Raw genomic sequence first — 18,247 nt, 5'->3', positions numbered from 1 at the left:
ATTCACACAGCGCTGAGAAAATTAATTTTTCCGAATTTTCAGTATTTTCGATTTACTCAGAAGCGGTTATAGATAAAGACTTGAAACTCGCACTATCGAAGTATCTTATTAGTACTAAGATTCCCTGAAATTATGAGCCCGATCTCTTTCTGGGGCCGATTCGGTATATTTATCGTCTCATAGCCTTTATATAGCAATTATAACTTGACTTGAACTATTTTCCTAATTTATTTTTAACAAAATTTTCATTTTCGGTTTTGCCGGAAGTGACATCAACTTTGTTATTTTCTGCAGAACACCTTGTATATTTTTGGCCTTTTAAATTCTGTATCTAATAGTAAATAAAACGGCTATACCAAGTCCTATACCTAAACTCAACAGTTTTTGAGTTTTTTCAAAAATTTTGACATATCAATACGTTAGCCAAGGACCATTCCATAAAGAATCATTATTGGTACTCTATGACACATTATTAACGTTTAACTTTGTGCTTCTTAGCACATCAATAATTTTGTTATTTTTAATGAAACGCCATATTTGTTTTAACATAATTAAATTGGATAATAAGGAAACATCCGAATGGCATAAGTCTTTTTTATATATAAAATCAATATTGACGGATATTTTACCAAAAATGTAATGTAATATCAGATACAAATCAAATGCTTATTTATACTTTTTGACATTATCTATTAATATTCATTTTATGTATAGGGAATGCTTAACTAATCCAAATGTTTTCCAATATTCAATATAATTATGCTAAAACATACAATAGACATTTTGGTTAGACCATCAACCTGTTAAAATTTTAAGGAATAGGATATGGTATAGCCATTTAAATTGAAATTACATATACGAGAATGACATACATTACATATTCATTACATATACATTACATATATATTACATATACATTACATATACATTACATATACATTACAAATACATTACATATACATTACATATACATTACATATACATTACATATACATTACATATACATTACATATACATTACATATACATTAATGATACGAGATTATGATATGTAGTAGAATATGAAATTGCGAAAATAAAGTTCACTTCTGTATATTAAAATTTGAGGTTTTTAATATGTAATGTGTGTAATTATTTTAAAAAATAGGGTAAAATTTAAATAAACTTTTAGTTGTCTAATTTAAAAAAAGTTAAAATTTTGATAAATAAGTGATTTTCTAGATTTACTTTCAAAGCATTTTACTAATAAAATTTTTAAGCCTTTTTCTGAGTATTTTAAATTCTATTTTTGATTTCCAAATTAAGGAGATAAACTGATTTTTCTGTTAATGTAATCTCTAAACAAAAATTTTAACGATTTATGTTCAGAAAAATTGAATTTATCGGTTTTTATCTATTAAAATATTTAAAATAAAAAAAAATAATAAATTTTAATAAAAATAATGGTAAATGTTTTCAAGATAAATTAACAAATTTCTTAAATACATTTTTCTTGTTAAAAAATTAAAAAGGAAGATTGACTTCTCTGAACAGTCAGACCTCCTAAATGTTAATTTAGAAACTTAAATGTTTTCAATAATTTTACTAGGTTTTTATAATATTTTTTTTTTTTAATCGAAGAAAGTAATATTGTGAATTTAAAAATAAAATAATATAAATATCATTTAAATCATTTTTTTCACAACAATTATCTAACAACTTTTACATCGATACATATTGTTAATAAAAGAACTAGAAGTAATTAATCACAACTACATAAATGTTGAATCCAGTCAGGTATATAATTTAATTCTGTGATAAGAAGTTACAAATATTTTATATTTATCTTTTCATTTTAGTGTTTTAATAATAAAGATATTTTATTGATTTGTTTTTTTTTGTTGAATTACCTTTTTTGGAGATTTTTAGACAAATTTTACCTGACAGCTTTAAGCGTGATTCCGATAGAAACTGACAATTACCACTCAGTGCCGGATACTCCCGTGTTCAATTTTAGGTCGGCCGCGCGCATGACGTCACGCGTAGAGTAACTTGCATTACGGAGATATGAATTTTATACGAATATTCTCAGAAATGTGTTTATTTTCATAGTTTACAAAAAAATCTAATATAAAAAATGCTTGTTATGCCATATTTTATAAATTAAAGATAAAAAAATTTAGCGTAACTGTGCTATAAGATGCATTACTGTTGCCGTAAAAAAATTTTTACTTAAAAGTTTATTACAATATTAAAGTTTATAAGGATAACCAACCATGGTTTTAAATATAAATTTTTATTAATACATTTTGACAGGTAAACATAGAACAAAAAACATAAAAACCTAACACTTGAATCTACGAAACAATTTTTTTCCATTTTCTTTTGCCGATTGATTTGTCTCTTAAAGCCCTGTTGAGTTCCTTAATTCTGAAGAACATTCTAGTTCTAAAAAAAAGCTGTTTTGCTTGTATGGGACAATCAATTTTACTACTTTTCATTAAAAGATCATGGATAAAATTCTGTTTTTCGGTTACTATGAGTTCACCATTAACTTCGAGAAACACTTTGTTTAATTCTTCAACTTGAGACATAAAACTTAACGATGGTTTTGATAAACCACCCTCAGTGAGGTGATCAATCCATGACCATGATTGACTTGGACTTTGTAAGGTGGAATCTTTTAGCTTGTAACAAACAAACCCTGCCAAATTTTGTAAAGCGTCATTTTCACTAAAAACCCGTTTAATTGCAGCAAGTTGTTTTTTAAGTTGTTCATTTTCAAGTGCGAGGTCATCTAAGTTTTTCCATGTTTCGTTTGTTTGAACACTAAAATTTTTAACACATAAGCAAATGATATGATAAATGATTTATAGAAAAACCATTACCCTTTTCCAAAGTAATATTTGATTCCACTACCATATTATTATCTAAATTTTCCTCCACCTTACAATCATTACTAACTACAGGCTGAGCTGCCCTTTCCCCAACCCTGTTAAGCAAAAAGATAAGCTAGTCTCATACAATCAAAGCAACACACCACCACAATTTGATATTTCAAAAACTTACGTGTTTTCAGCCTCAAGCATGTTCTTTATAAAACGTGCTGTTTCTCTTTTTTGTACGCAACTTTTCTTCTTTTTCCAGCTCCAGAAGTTGAAGGTGATTGTACAACTGATTGGGGTAAATTTTGCGTAGGAACAGCATCATCTTTCAGTGCGCGAAAATTTTTAGGAGTGTAACCCAGAAGGATATGTTTTAAGATAACTTTGTAATCAGTTTCACAGAAATGTTTGGAACACATTACAGCGTTTTTTGTGTTTACTTTGTCTTTTCTCTTTGTGAGATGTAACCACGTTTTGCATAGATTATTGTCTTTAGGAAATCTAAAAAATCTAACGTTTCCGATAGGACTACGTTTAGACTGGTTGTCAGAATTACATCCTACAACAGCACACCGCATTTTTATCACTTTAATACACAAATTTAATCCAGAAATTATGTAAAAAACAATACACACAGAAACAAAACGCCGAAAAGAATACCGTACATATGTTAAATAAGTATATGTATGATAGATTAGCGACTGTTAATCTGTCTTTTTAGTTTGATTAAAACACTAAATTCACAATAATACGCTTTATTACAACAAACGTACTTTAACCCTCTACATCTAAAGCTTGACTGCCTGGTTCTTTTTTAAGAACTGCCCCGATTATTAAATGTAAACAAATACTTCAGATTTGTTTATAAAACAAAACTAGTCTAAATAGATGTGAGCACGTCGCATTGGTCCATCGGTGAAGGTGAAGACGTAAGCTAACATGTATATTCAACTATTTACTTTTAATAATGCTTATTGAAACAAAATTGCCAAAGGGCATAGTAATTCGCAGATTATAGGTCAAAATCATATTGTTCAGTTCAAAACCTACTCTACGCGTGACGTATTCGCGCTAAAATAAGCACCGCCCACCATGCGCAATATCCTACCTTATATTCAGTGTATCATGATTACCACTATAAGTATCAAGATGATCATCAGAGCAGAGAACCGTGGCATTTTTTGCTTCCCATTTAGCGAAACTTTTTTCCTCAAAGTCAAAAATCTCCCGACCTTGTCGACCCTTTCAACTTGTAACTTGATTAATCGACGAAAAAGTATTAACTAGACTAAACTCCTTTAATTTTGTGAAATTAAAAATATTAATCATAATTTATTTTTTGTAGGTATGCCTTGACGACACGGTAGACAGTAAGTTGCATTTAAACCAGTCAAATTAGTGATGACCTCCGGTGATCAGTTATAATTAAGTAATTATTTAGTTATGTGACGTGAACAGAGTCGACTAAATTTAGCCTAAAACGACAAAATCAATATGATAAGTGCACTCAGAGCTGTGTCCTTTGGGCCGTAGAGTCCGATTCGTGTATCCATGTCTGCATATTGCGAATCCAATTTGGCATAATCAGTTCGTCGCCGTCTAAATTAAAATATTAATTTAAAATCGAGGCAATTCCCGGAATATCGACTTACGTCTTCGACTTCCCGTATAATCGCTAATGAAAAGAATTGTACGGAGCACCTGCGAAATGTCAAACTGCACGACAGGAATCCTGGTTTAATGGCACCACTTCCCCCAAAGTGTTGTAACATTTGAAAACCCTTTTGTGGCGTTGTTTTTCCACTGTTATCACCGACACGATTTCCCCGCTAAATGTTCCCTTAACCTATTGTTCACTAACTGACTATTTGATTTTTTGTGCATGAACTCAATGGATTAGTTATTAATTGCGCTTTGGGGAAAATACATTATTAAATGACAGTAGTCACGCATGGACATAAAAAAGTGTCCCTTGTGCATAATGTAGACGGTCGATCGATAAGTTCAATTAAAATGGCCATTTGCGGTCATTGAAATAGTTCATTTAACTGTTAATCATGGTACTGAATTTGACAAACTATAATAATTGAGCCGCACTTGCCGTACAAAATATCAACACATGTTCTGGATTAGAGTGCGGGCTGTCGCATTGTCGTTTGCTGATATTATATTTCGCGGTCTGCTAATGAAGCATTGTTGATTTTACAATTCGTTCAGCTTTGTGTTTTTATTAATAGGTCCATTTTGATGGGGGCGGTTTTTACACGCGTAATACCATATTGATATGTTTATGAAGCGTATCAATTTTACACGGTTTGTGTAATATTATTATACCAGTCATGTTCATTTATTATTAAACAATTAAGTTTTAATCGTACAAATAAAGCACAATTGGACAATTTATTGCTGCCATCAAATTAGGCTTGGGGGACTGAACACAAGTGCCGTGTACTCACTTAATTTACTTCAGCCATTAATTATCAATTACTTATGGGTTTCTAATATTTTTATTTATGTACAGCCTTGTCCAAAAGTATGAAGCATCATCCCATAAATACACTCTCGCTCATATGCAGAGGAACTTTAGAAATTTCCATTTGTCTTGATAAAAGTGAATGTTTTAATATCCATATTAACATGTTGCCAGTTATGCAGAATGATTGATTACAACAATACGGCAATATAATTGTTTATTAGTGGGGTTTAGTTAGGTATTTAATAATATTTGAAAAAAATTCAAGGGTCAAATATAAAATAAAAAACCATATACATCTATACATATTAATAAAATTGGAGTGTCTGTTTGTAATATTGAAATAACCATTTTTTTTACTACATGCATATGAATATAAATACCGTACATGCACCAAAATAACTTTTTTTACAATTTTTGTCTCTCTGTCTATGTGTTTGTTCCGGCTAATCTCTGAAATGGCTGGACCGATTTTGACGGGACTGTTATTGGCAGGTAGCCGATGTAATAAGGAGTAACTTAGGCTACTTTTATTTTAGAAAAATTCTTTCATTTTAGAAAAATAAAGTAATGTTGCAATGTCCAAGTACTGTCCAGTACCACGCACAGCTCATGCGCATGTCACCACTAGGTCATTAATTTAATAAATTTTAATGCCTTTATAAAACTTTAAGATTTCCAAAAAGTTCTGCCCCGGGTGAGGATCGAACTCACGACCTTAAGATTATGAGACTTACGCGCTGCCTACTGCGCTACCGAGGCTTGTGTAAATTAAAAAGAATCGATTTTTCAATAAAATTATTCTGTTTTTTAATTTGTTACTTTATACTTTTGATATTGAGTCCACTATTTCTCTTCTAAAGTTATGTTACATTATTTTCTAATTTTATTTTCCCCAGACTTGTGTCACCATATACTATTTTTCTATTTTTCTTTTCTTATTTTATTCCTCACAAATATACAATTGGTCAGCTCCATTAGCAGCCATGCAGCCCAATAGCATAAAATTACTTTCTTCAGGCTTTAAGACGAACATAGAACATTTAAGAAGCAGCAATTCGGAGTCTTACATATCCTAACCCATATATAGCGAACACCGAAACTTTTTAAAAAGTACTAGAATTTTGTTTTAATTTTTTAATATGAATTACATAAAAGTTTAATTACAATTTTATGGATATTATTATATAATTATAAATAAAGCTTTCCTGAAAACTAAACTATATATGAGCGATAGTGTATATGCTTTGAGGTTTATTTAGAATATATTTTGGTTGAAATAAGACTAAAAATGTTGGTTGTTATTTTGATCTATTTGTATTTATTTTCGTAGAAGTTTCTCAGGGGAGAAATTTTACTAACACCGTGGTCCACTTTTTTTCCAGGAAGATTTTTTGGACTTCTTTTGGTTTTATGTTATGTTGTGTCCACTATTTCTCTTCTTAAATGTAATTTTATTAACTTGATTCCTCTTAAACTATTTTTTGAAGAAGTTAATACGTGACATGGGACATTATGTTCTAATTGTATTTTCTCCAGACTTGTGTCACCATATACTTCTGTTACGTTAAGAGTGTAAATACCATAATATTCCTTCCCCAGATTTCAAGATGAACATAGAACATTTAAGAAGATATTTCTCACCAATTCAGAGTCTTACCCATATATAGTAAACACCGGAAATTTTTAAAAGTTACCTGAATTACATACAAATTTAATTATGATTGTATGAATATTATTGTCCGAAAACTTTAAATAAATATAAATAAAGCTTTCCTGAAAACTAAACTAATCAGACCGTACATTGTTCAGAAAGATATTCTTCACCAATTGGGACTGTTATATAAAAACAACAAATTTCAGTTTAAATTTTAAAGTGAGATACGTAAAAATTTAATCACAAATTTAAGCAGACTGTTTAAAAACGTTATATAAATAACGTTACTTGAAAATTTGACTAATAAGAGGAATTCTTTCTACTCTTTCAGCCTTTTTTCATTTCTCAGTATTTCCAAGTCCTCCCCTAACAGTGGTCCACTAACTCTCTAACAGACAAGATAGCAGCTTATACTTTTTTACTGTTTCATAAAACATATATAAATAATGGACATTTAAAATTTATACCTCGTTCAAAGACAAAAACAGTTTAATACTTTTCTAAATTAAAAGTTTACGGATGTAAGTAACTTAAGTGCTGCCTAATTTTATTAATTTAACACAGTAAAATTTGCATAAATAGTTTTATTACAGGTACCTGCACAACTAAATTAGTTTTACATATTTAACGAGTCGCAACATCGGAAATAACTGTAAATTTAATTAAAATTAGCGAACTGCTGAACAATAATAATACGGTTACGATCTTTGAGTTCATAAAATTTGCATGCATTCGAAAAAGGCGACGTCAAACTATATCAGATCCGGCATTTATAATACAAGTGACTAAGTGCACAGTCCATTAGAGTTAATCATGGTGTTGAATTTTTAAAAGATGTGTAATTGGTTTATGTGCATTGATAAATGTAATCGTGCATGATTGTTGTTCGGATCCATTTCGATTGTTTAGATTTCGCCAATTGTTGTTTACGAGTCGTATTGGATGTGTGAAAAAGATGCGATCGCATCGCCAAGGGGCTGGACGCCTGCGTCGGCGGCGTCGGACGCTGGAGATGCACGCGCCAGGCCGGCCGTCCGTCCGTCGATCAGTGAATCCGCGAACGTCGCGACGCCGCCACCGGTCCGCCCCACGTCGCCGTCGTGCACATGCAACAGACACACGCGCGCGTACCTATCGTGACCGATTAACGCGTATTTTCAGACGATTATCAGTAGTAAATTGGGTGTTCGCCGGAGTAATTGGTGTTAAACTGTTAGGGTGTTAGTTGACATGTATGTAGGGTTTTGAGGTCGATGACGTTTAATGCATCACATTAATAGTAGTTTAAAGTTTTTCATAAATTTTCAGACGCGTCAGTTAAATAAATAATTTCGATATGAATCAGATATTTTAAAAAAAGATTGCGTACTGCGTTTTATTTTTGTACATTGAGGCGGAAAGTCATTTTGAATTTTGTGAAACCATTTATTGGTTGTAAGTGTTCTTGGAGGAAACCGTCTCTTCCTGGATATATTTCGAAAATGCAATATCCAAACTAATACATTTATTGAAGATTGCATTTGCTGGTGGCTCTACGGTTTTGTTTATTTTTTATCAAGGATAAAATTTTACGATGTGAGTGAGTGGAAGTTGCTGACTCAATTTTTCGACATTTCTATAATTTTTAAGCCACTCTTATAAGCGAAATTGATATTGGAATTAAACCACTTCAGTGTGCTTGAATGAATGAAAATAATATTTGATTTAAAGGGGCAATAAATTGGTCTCAAAATAAACATATGGAACAATAAATAACAATATTTATTGTTCCATATGTTATGTTATTATTTTAATATGTATAAAAAGAACATGTTAACAATGTTAAATTTACATAATTTTTAAATTATTATATTAATTAACCATTTCAATATGTCTGAATGGTTTAAAATAATATTTGAAAAGATGTTGAATATTTTATTAAAAGATGTTTCTTCTAAATTAGACATTTGTTGTTTATATTTTTTGTGACTTTTTTCTTAAAATCCAATTTTAAGTTGAATTATTTCCTAATAATTCAAAAATTCAAAATTGGAAGGAATAAACAACAGTCAGTAAATATGATTTTAGTTTTAATATAAAAATTACATTATTGAAATTTCATTTAACTCTCTCCACATTTCTATAATTTTAGGATACTCTCATCAACTATATTATTATTGATTAACCATTTTAGTATGTCTGAATGGCTTAAAATAATATTTGGTAAGGAGGTTAAAAAATGTGTCTTCTAAATTAGGCACTTGTTTTTTATTATTTTTTGTGGCTATTTCTAATAATCCAAAAACTCAAAATTGGGAACAATAAATGACAAGATGTAAATATATTTTTAATTTTAATATAAAAACTATTAAAATTTCGTTTAAAACTCCACATTTCCACAAATTTTAGAGTACTCCCATCAAATAAATTATCATTGATTAACAATTTCAGTATGTCTCGATGACTTAAATTAATATTTGATAAGAAGGTGAATGTTTTATTAACAGATGTTTTTTTTCTAAATTAGGCACTTGTTTATTGTTTTTTTTTTGTAACTATTTCTTAATAATTTAAAAACTTAAAATTAGGAACAATACTATAAATGACAAAATTGAAATTTAATATAAAAACTAAATTATTAAAATTTAGTTTAACTTTCCATATTTCTACAATTTTTAGGATTGGCTCAATGGTTGATTAACCATTTCAATGTCTCGATGGCTTAAAATAATATTGGATAAAAAGGTGAATGTTTTATTTAAAAGATGTGTCTTCTAATTAGGCACTGATGTTTATTATTTTTTTGTGGCTATTGTCTAATAATCCAAAAACTCAAAATAGGGAACAATAAATGACAAGATGTAAATATGTTTTTAGTTTCAATATAAAAACTATTAAAATTTTGTTTAACACTCCACATTTCTACAAATTTTAGAGTACTCTCATCAACTAAATTATCATTGATTAACAATTTCAGTATGCCTCGATGACTTAAATTAATATTTGATAAGAAGGTGAATGTTTTATTAACAGATGTTTTTTTCTAAATTAGGCACTTGTTTATTGTTTTTTTTTGTAACTATTTCTTAATAATTTAAAAACTCAAAATTAGGAACAATACTATAAATGACAAAATTGAAATTTAATGTAAAAACTAAATTATTAAAATTTAGTTTAACTTTCCATATTTCTACAATTTTTAGGATTGGTACAATGGTTGATTAACCATTTCAATGTCTCGATGGCTTAAAATAATATTGGATAAAAAGGTGAATGTTTTATTAAAAGATGTGTCTTCTAATTAGGCACTGTTGTTTATTATTTTTTTGTGGCTATTGTCTAATAATCCAAAAACTCAAAATAGGGAACAATAAATGACAAGATGTAAATATGTTTTTAGTTTTAATATAAAAACTATTAAAATTTCGTTTAACACTCCACATTTCTACAAATTTTAGAGTACTCTCATCAACTAAATTATCATTGATTAACAATTTCAGTATGCCTCGATGACTTAAATTAATATTTGATAAGAAGGTGAATGTTTTATTAACATATGTTTTTTTTTAAATTAGGTACTTGTTTATTGTTTTTTTGTGACTATTTCTTAATAATTTTGTTTAACATCTCTACAATTGTTAGATTTGTCTCAATGGTTGATTAACTATTTCAATGTCTCTATGGCTTAAAATAATATTTGATAAAAAGGTGAATGTTTTATTAAAATATGTGTCATCTAATTAGGTTTTTGTTGTTTATTATTTTTTTGTGGCTACTTCCCAATAATCCTAATAAATGACAATATGTAAATATGTTTTTAGTTTTAATGTAAAAACTATTAAAATTTAACACTCCACATTTCTACAAATTTTAGAGTAATTATCAATGTTTAACAATTCCAGTATGTCTCGATGACTTAAATTAATATTTGATAAGATGGTGAATGTTTTATTAACATATGTTTTTTTCTAAATTAGCCACTTGTTTATTGTTTTTTTTTGTGACTATTTCTTAATAATTTAAAAACTCGACATTGAGAACAATACTACAAATGACAAATTTAAAATTAAAATTAAGTTATTAAAATTTTCCATATTTCTATAATTTTTAGGGTTGTAAATAATATTTGATAAAAAGATGAATGTTTTATTAAATGATGTTTTTTCTAAATTAACCACATACTTTTCATATAAAAACTAAATTATTAAAATTTCGTTAAACTTTCCACATTAATCGAATTTTTAGGATACTCTCATCAACACAATTTTCATTGATTAACCATTTTAGTATGTGTTGATGGCTTAAAATAATATTTGAAATAAGGGTGAATGTTTTAGTAGTAGATGTATTTTTGTATTTCCTAATAATCCAAAAAGTAGGGACGATAAAATACAAAATGTAACTAGGCTTTTAGTGTTGATATAAAATCTACACTATTAAAATTTTATGTATTTTTTCCAAATTTTTTTAAGGTTACACTCATCATCTAAATTAATATTAGTTAATCATTTCAGTATGCCCAGTTGGCTTGAAATAATGTTTGATAAGAAAGTGAATATTTTAATTATTATTTATTCTAAATCAGAAAGTTGTTGTTTATTATCATTTTATTATTGCCATCTTCTAATTATCAAAAAGGAATAAAACTAGAAACAATAAATGTCAAAATGTTAATGTTATTTTTAGTTTTCATTTAACTGTGATTTTAATGAGATGATTTTATTTATAGTATGAACATCAGTGTTAAAATGTCATATAACTATGTAAATAATGTAAATACCTTGATTGAATTCATTAATATTATATCTTAGCTAAATGAAGATGAACAGGTAATGAAATTATTAAAGGCATCTCCTGTTGGTTTTGCGCCACATAAATCATCGAAATTTGGTGCATTTATCTGCATTATGCAAATGCCAGATGCATAAATAGCGTGGCCGAGCAAAATAATTCAACGTATCAATTGGTCTGGGGGACGGGTAAGTGTGCCGCGTATCGATTCTTTATTACCGCCGCTCGATCGAGTTAATTCACGCGCGTCTTCCCGCTGAATTACTCCATCCAAAAGCCCACATTGTCGATAATGTGCCGCACTCGTTGCCGGAGATGAGCCTAATTGCCGAGTCTTTGTTTGTCTAGCGATTGACGTTGCTTTCCGCAAATATTGCCGGCTTGAAAAAATCGTTCCGGCATACGTACGCATTTATCAGTGCAGTTCTGTATTTTTTTTTTTTTGTTCCTGTGCTGCACACTAACGCGTAGAATAATTGATGAATTGCGGTGTAATGAATACGTGTTTACGCATCTAGGCCTATCAATTGCTGACGTGCTGAAATTTACTTGGAATCGATTCTTAATTAGGCGTCCTGTAGGGTTGCTGCTTTGTTACAATTGAATTAATTTACGTTTCTTTAATTCGATTTCTTTAACTTTATTGACGGTAATATGCTCTTAGGGGCATTTAATTAAAGCCTTCTAGATGGGCAATTGAATTTTATTATTTCTATTGATAATTTATGAACGTTGACGTTTCGGTGCAATTGTTCTCAGATTTAACTCCTGTTTATTAACTCAGTTGGGTTCTGTTGAATTTTTAATCAATGTTTTAAAGAAATTCGTTACTTTTATATTATAATATTATATGAATATCTATTAAATTCAATGTATTTTTGACTAATTTTTAAAATTTAAAAATTAAGTACACTACTATTGTTAAATTCTCTGTGTAGTGTTAATTTTAATCTTAATATTTTTTTATATGTTTGTACATCTACTATTTTAATTTCTAAAGTAACTTTAGATAGATTATTAGAATTGACTCGATATTTAAATGTCCACATTATTGTTAGTTATGCAGTATATTGGATAACAATATGGCAGTATCATTTATCAGGGAGTTTAGTTAAATATTTATTAACATTTAAAAAAATTTGAAGCGTCTAAAGTACAGGAATTATTAATTAAAACAACCTTACGTACCTTCGCTTATTTAATATAAGCATATCAATCAATTATCTTTAATAACTTCAATTTTTGATTGATTTCAATAGCTTTTCATCATAGTCATTCAATATTTCTTTCCACTGATTTTGAACTTCTTCGTAGAGTTCATTCATTAACTTTCCATTATTCTACAATTTTTAAGGCTGTCTCAATGGTTGATTAACCATTTCACTATGTCTCGATGGCTTAAAATAATATTTGATAAAAAGGTGAATGTTTTATTAAAAGATGTGTCTTATAATTAAGCACTTGTTGTTTATTATTTTTTTGGGGCTATTTTTTAATAATTCAAAAACTCAAAATTGGGAACAATAAATGGCAAGATGCAAATATGTTTTTAATTTTAATATAATAACTATTAAAATTTCGTTTTACACACCACATTTTTACAAATTTTAGAGCACTCTCATCAATTAAATTATCCTTGATTAACAATTTCAGAAAGTCTCGATTATTATTTGATATATCGGTAAATGTTTTATTAAATTAACCACACCCTTTTAATATAAAAATTACATTATTAAAATGTCGTTAATCTTCCCACATTACTACAATTTTTGGGATACTCTCATCAACAAAATTTTCATTGATTAACCATTTCAATATGTGTTGATGGCTTAAAATAATATTTGAAAAGAGAACTTAGACCCATTATCCTGTTTAACCTAACCAGCGGGCGCATGTCAAACCTAGAACATCTCCAAACCATAATACCTTCTCCACCATGCTTCACAGTAGATCTAGTGTTCTTGAAATTCTTCTCACTTATAAAATTATGATTTGTTTTTTAATTTATTGCTCTAAATATGAAAAATTGATTAACTTTTTTGAAATATTATATTATAAAAATTCATTAATATTTCAGAAAAATTGTTATTACAAAAATTGACATATTTAAATTGTTTAAGTTTACTAAAATTGAATGTAGGTTTGAGGGATAATTTGTGTTAATTTGATGTGTAGAAAGTGTTGAATTTATAATTTATTTCATCATTTCTTTTTTATTTCATGGTATTTTTTATGGATTTCATATTAATAAATGTAAGATAATTAAATTTCAACATTTTTTGTTAAATTTGAAAGTCAATGTGTTTTTTAAATATGTAGAACGTGTTTTTGCCATTTCAGTACTGATATTTTTATTTACTCATTCATATTAATAGAAATAAATTTAATACTCAATATTTTTAAATGCCTACGAAATTTGTTCATGCATATTATTGTTCCCATTTTCATTATTATTTGAATAATATTTACTACAGTGAGATTTGATTTTATATTTATTTTGTTAGTGCAGTTTAAATTATTCTTTCCACAAACACATAACTCCTCCTCCACCATGCTTCACAGTAGATCTAGTGCACTTGAAATTATACCTTCATTAATTGGTCTTGTCACTTATGGAATTATGAATAAGGTTCTTTAATTTGTTGCTGTACATATGAAAAATTGATTAACTTTTTTGAAATATTATACTGTAAAAATTCATTAACATTTCGTTTTTACAAATGTTGACATATTTAAACAGAAACCTTGTTTAGTATTGTTTATGTTTACTAGAATTCAATTTAGGTGTGAGGGATAATTTGTGTTAATTTGATCTCTCAAAAGTGCAGAATTTATAATTTATTTCATAATTTCTTTTTTATTTCATAGTATTTTTTTATATAATTCATATTAATAAATGTAAAGTAATTAAATTTGAATATTTTTTATTAAATTTGAATGCCAATGTGCTTTTTAAATATGTAAAACGTTTTTCTAATATTTCAGTACTGATATTTTTATTGACTCATTCATATAAATAGAAATTAATTGAACACATAATATTTTTAAATATCTATGAAAATTGTTCATGCATATTATTGCTCCCATTTTCATTATTATTTGAATAGTATTTGCTACAGTGAGATTTGATTTTATATTTACTTTGTTAGCGCAGTTTAAATTATTCTTTCTAGTGTTCAAATAAAAATTAATTTTAAAATTCTATTTGAAATATTGCCTTGTATAAATTTATTAAAAAACGACTATTTCCAAATGTAACCACTGTTGTTTTTTTATGTTCTCTTGTGTAATTCATTATTATCTGATAGAAAATGAAACAATCTATCCCGCCCTGATTTCATTTAGAATTGCCTTTATCCATCAGTGTCAGAAAAAAACGACATATTATTTGCCCTCAATTTTTTTATTCCCTTAAACTAAATTAAATAATTTTTCTTTGCTTTTCACAGTTGTTGATTTTAGTGCTTTTTTCTAGTGACTTATATGGTAAATTTTAGTCATTATTATTGTTTGTATCATACACGACTTTTAATAACCTTGTGTCCAATAAAAGTGCTTATTTAAATTGAAATTCCTTCAATTTTTTAAATCCATGCAGATAACCAGACGATATATTGAAAACTCCAATAAAGTTGTAAAACAATTTTGCCGAAGAGCCTTTTTATGCACCTTCGATTAGCATACAAATTAGAAATCAAAAATTCATTGGACGACCGCATTGAAAAATAATCTAAACGCAGAAGCACATTCAATTATTCGTCAGTCCGCAATCACAATTAGTCCGTGTTTGTGACATGGTGTAAAAGATTCTATAGAGATACCGGTGCGTTGAATATTCACGTGAGATTAGACCAATGTGTATTTACACGACGCCTCCGTCCGCTTTAGTGTCAAAATAAATTTCCTCTTCGGTAGGTGACGGCAATGCAATCGATATACATTCGACTGCAGCGGTACGGGATCGCATGGAAAAAGAACGGGGTTGGGATTTCATTAAGATCGATGCGAGAGAATATCACACGGGAAGGATTCGTTAAATGGACGCCTAGTTATTTATGTCGTGACGTGTAAACTGATATTATTGTAAGGCAGAGTTGTTTTAGATTTCCTTTCTTGTTCTTTGTACCTAAACTGAAAATTGTTGTTAGAAGTATGATATATGCCGAGACAACACGAAGTGTAAATAAACCGTATAAAATCTTCTGTGCAATCCGAACTTAATACCTCTTTTCCCGTCTTGGTTCGCATATTTGCATAATGGAATGTAAATTCAGCGTAATTGTGTATGTTTGAACTTAATTCGAATTAAACTAAATAAACAGGGCGTTCTTCAGGAAACATTTTAGTTGGCCAAAGTGCAAAGTATGCAGCTTCAACGTTCGAATACGTATTTATACCACCAAATTGTTTTGACCCACATATATACAAACAATTGTTCCACGTTTTACAAACAGTAACCGAAACCGCAAACTCGCGTTGGTATTTATATTTAGACCCGAAATTATCTAAACAAAGTTATTTAATGAAATTCCCCTTAAAAACGCACGGGGTGGATCATTTTAATATTTAAAGATGTTCGTGGTTACGACGGAGGTTTTGAATTTTTGATGTACTACGGTGCATATTTTGTTCCGCATTGTTGTATCGCGAATTTGTTTGACGTTCTTACGCGGCACAGACCGCAGAAATCCACTGCAGTTTTCGCTTTAATTAATTTCGTACGTGCCTTATCTGGCTCGGTGGATCGCGCAATCCTTTTATTTTATTCGGTGGTTTATTGACTTTATTAAATGGGAAATTCGCTTTGAGTTCTCTTGTTGGAGGGGTTAACTTACAATGTCATAATCGTAATTCTTAATAATGGCGAATGCGCCGTGACGACGAGACAATTATTACACTGCGGTAATTTGAGGATTCATTTCAAATCACATAATTTAGTTTCAAGAAAGGTTTCAATAATATTAAAGTAGGACCTATCTATTAACTGTAACAAAAACGTAAATAAGTAAAGAAATTAATCAAAATATCTAAATATAAATTAATACAATATATCACCAATTAGATTATTATATTTTGAAAACTTTATTTTTATTGAGAAATGAAATCGTAATGTCTTAGTTAAATATAATTTAATATTATCAACAATTATACATTTTTGGAAAGTTTGATTTTTATCTGATATTTGAATGACAAATTCCTATATGTCCTTTGAAAATGAAAAATTGTACATATCTAAAAATTGTAAGAAAAAATGTATATTTTTGAGATAAGAAACTTTTATTACATATTTGTGTGCCTTTAAGGAGTTCTTAATATTTCTCACAAAATAAAAAATGATCATATCTTAACTGAAGACAATTTAATATATCACAATTTATATACTTTTGAAAATAAAAAAATCACATGTCTCATAATACATAACTGAGTACTTATTAGAAAGTATTTAATGGGTGGTAATATTTTAGCTAAAGAATATTTAACATATCATAAATTATATATTTTTGAAAAGATTGACTTTTTTCTGATATCTTAATGACATTTTTTTTAGAAAGTCTTTAACGTTTCTCACAAAATAAAAAATGATCATATCTTAACTGAAGACAATTTAATATATCACAATTTATATACTTTTGGAAATAAAAAAAGCACATGTCTCAAAATTTCAAGGAAATATATTATTTTTTGAGATAAGTAACATATATTACATAATTGAGAATGAGATTTATAGATGTCTTTAATATTTGGTATTTTCTTAGCTAAAGAATATTTAACAAATCACAAATTATATATTTTTAAAAATATTGATTTCTTTTTCTGATATTTTAGTGACAAATTCGATTATGCCTTCCTTTGAAAATAAAGAAAATGCACATAATATTTCAAATTTTTTTAGAAAGTCATTAGGTCACAAAATAAAAAATGATCATATCTTAGCTAAAGATAATTTAATTTATCACATTTTAATGACAAGGTCGATTATGACTTCCTTTGAAAATAAAGAAACCACATATTATCTCAAAGTTTTAAGAAACTATATATATTTTTTGAGATAAATAACTTGTATTACAAAATATCAGTATCTCTAGAAAGACTTTAATGTTTTTCACGAGATAAAAAATGGGAATATTTTAGATAAAGATAATTTAATATATCATAATTTACATTTTTTAGAGATAAGTAACTTATATTACATAATTTAATATCTCTAGAAAGTCTTTAATGTTTTTCACGAGATAAAAAATAGTTATCTTAGCTAAAGAATATTTAAAATATTAAGTGCCTTTAGAAATACATAGTAAGATAATTTAATATATCACAATTCATATATTTTTGGAGATAAGTAACATATAATACATAATTGAGTATCTCTAGAAAATCTTTAATGTTTTTGACTAAATAAAGAATGGTAATACCTTAGAATATAATAAAGTAACAAATTATATATATATATATATATATATATATATATATATATATATATATA

General features: G+C 28.1%; 1 protein-coding gene and 1 non-coding gene across 10 annotated transcripts in view; one reads left to right on the top strand and one right to left on the bottom strand.

The window, feature by feature from the left end:
* The window catches only part of LOC109601646 (liprin-alpha-1), a 168,263-nt gene that overhangs the window by 82,941 nt on the left and 67,075 nt on the right, over positions 1–18,247 (top strand). The window lies entirely within an intron of this gene.
* On the bottom strand, positions 6,026–6,098 carry Trnam-cau (transfer RNA methionine (anticodon CAU)). The gene has a single exon. It is a non-coding gene; the product is annotated as a tRNA-Met (tRNA).

The sequence above is a fragment of the Aethina tumida genome, chromosome 3 (genome assembly GCF_024364675.1).
Source record: "Aethina tumida isolate Nest 87 chromosome 3, icAetTumi1.1, whole genome shotgun sequence".
NCBI classification, from domain to species: Eukaryota; Metazoa; Arthropoda; class Insecta; order Coleoptera; family Nitidulidae; genus Aethina; species Aethina tumida.
Note: the sequence above shows the minus strand (reverse complement) of the source record. Positions and strands in the feature narration are given on the sequence as shown.